Genomic DNA, 2310 nt, shown 5'->3' on the forward strand with positions numbered 1-2310 from the left:
CACTGATCGAGAGGCAGTTTGTGCCATGTTTATGCACCAGCTCCCCAGGACGGAGCTGACGGTGAAGTGTTGCAAACACACATCAGCAAGGAAAAGGGAGGCACACTCTGTAGCAGTCCTGTGAGGGTGAGCAGTGGGGCAGGGGAGACCCCGAGTGTGCACACATGAAGAGCCTTGCCGCTGCCGTGGTGTGTGAAGAAGACGCGTGCTTTGGGATGGAATTTTGTTAGTGTCCTACACAGACTCGGAGTCTGCATCTCTGACAGCTCGGGAGACGTTCTCCTTCCGATCCCGACAAGATGCTACTCGCCGCTCCTCGGACCCGTCTGTCTTAGAGCTATGGCACACTCAGGGCTTAGAAAGCTGTGGCAGCAGCTACAAGCTCTGCCTCCCTGGTGTGCCCTGCAGAAGGTGTATTTTCCGTTCTCTAAACTTGTTCTTCCTTCCTCACCACCACCCCGCAGGCTGATGTATTCCTTAGGGCTATGTAACAAAACCCAACCCGGGCAGCTTAAAAGCAAGACACTGCTTTCCCGAGCGGTAGAAGCTGAGGCCAGGAGGGCAGGGCGCCAGTGCCTTTGGGGCCAGGAGGGGCCGTGTGCCCCCAGCGCCTGCACTGGGCTGTGTGAGCCATCGAGGTGGCCTTGGCCGCAGAAAGCTCGCTCCTCTCTGCCTCTCCCCTGACACACAGCCCTGGGTGGCGCTGTCTCCACCACTCCGTTCCCGGGACACTCGTCCTATTCGAGAAGGGCCCTCTGAGGCACCTCCTTCAGCTTGCTCAGCTCTGGGAAGACCCTGCGCATCTCCGCCTGAGGTCCTGGGGTCTGGAGGGCAGCGGGCGAGGGCTGGAGGAGCAGTTCTGCCCCAGATGGCGGGTGCCCCGCGGCTGCTCTGCAGATGGGCAGCAAGCTTCAAGCTGCACAGCTAGGAAGTGCGGAGCCACCGCTGAGCTCCAGCTGGAGCTGAGAGCCCACGGGGACAGTGGCTCTGGTTCTCGGAATGAATCATCTTTGCAGCTGCTCCCCCAAACCTGGTCCCTCGCCATTTTTATGGCTCCAGCCTGGTCGGCAGCCTCAGCATGCTGGCATTTCGGGCCTGAGAGCTCTCTGGGTGGGACTGTCCCCCACCCTGCAGCACATCCAGCTGCCCTGGGCTCCACCCGCTGGACACCAGGACGCGTCCCTCCCAGCCCATGGCCCCGGGCCGGGTGGGATTTGTCCCTGGGGATCAGTTGTCAGGTCCCCAGGTGTGAGGAGAGCCGAGGTCTCCCCCACAGGGCGGCGCAGCTGGGCCTGGGGCACAGAAGGACGGGGAAGCGCGCTCTCGAGGTCCTGCGGGGCCCGGAGTGTTGGGCGTGGGGAGGACGGGATGCTAGGCCAGGCCTGGGCTGTCTGAGGTGGCTGCACACTGGGACCCTCAGGAGAGGCCTCCGCACGCAGGGCGTCTTGCTCTAGGTGGCAGAAGAGGCCGTGACTCCCCTCGCTGTCCCTGCAGCCAGCGGCTGGAACTGTTCCTTCTGACGCCCGCGCACTCCCACGCCCCCTGGCCGATTCTTCCCTCCGCTGCTTCCGTTCCAGTGGAGGCTTCTGGTGGACTGAATAGGGCCTCTGTGCTCACTGGCAGAGGCCTGCAAGGCCAGGCTGCTGCCGGCCCAGGCGCTCCCTCTTGGCTCCTTCTTGTGCATGTCAGCCTTGGGTCCCCTCCCACACCCGGGGGTGTGGCCATGATGGGGCACGGTTGCCACGGAGTTTGGGGTGACAGCAGCAGGAGTCGGTCTGTGGACTTCGTGTGTGTCGCCAGGTTCGGATAGCAGAAGCCGACCCAGCAGATCACGCCCCCCCGCCCAGAACCCGCCGGGCTCAAACCCCACCTGGCAGCCTGGCGTGGGGCGTGCACCTGTCATCCCAGCACTTGGCAGGCTGAGGCAGGAGTGCCGAGGATTCAAGGCCAGGCTGGGGTACACGGTGAGACCCTGTCTCAAACAGAGCCGAACAGAAAGCCCAGCTGCCCACTCATCAGCAGGCAGCTCCCGGCAGATCTGCCTCCTTGAAGCCTCGGCTGGAGGCTGAAGATGGCAGTCGTAGGGCCCACCTTGCTCTTGCCCGGCTGCCCCCAGCTTCCTGCAGAGCCCGGCACACAGTAGGCCCAGGGTACCTGCCTCCTGCACAAGAAGGGGTGCACACGCTGGGCCCTGGCAGCTCCCGAGTTGGTTCTGAGGGCTTCGCCTACGTGACTCACCAATCCTGCCGCAGTGAGGAGCCAGAGGGGGCAGCTGCTTCCTGAGGCCCAAGGAGGCTGTGACGGCGATGC

The sequence above is a fragment of the Heterocephalus glaber genome, unplaced genomic scaffold (assembly GCF_053883595.1).
Source record: "Heterocephalus glaber isolate CG9 unplaced genomic scaffold, H.glaber_assembly_v1.0 deba00001428, whole genome shotgun sequence".
NCBI lineage: Eukaryota > Metazoa > Chordata > Mammalia > Rodentia > Bathyergidae > Heterocephalus > Heterocephalus glaber.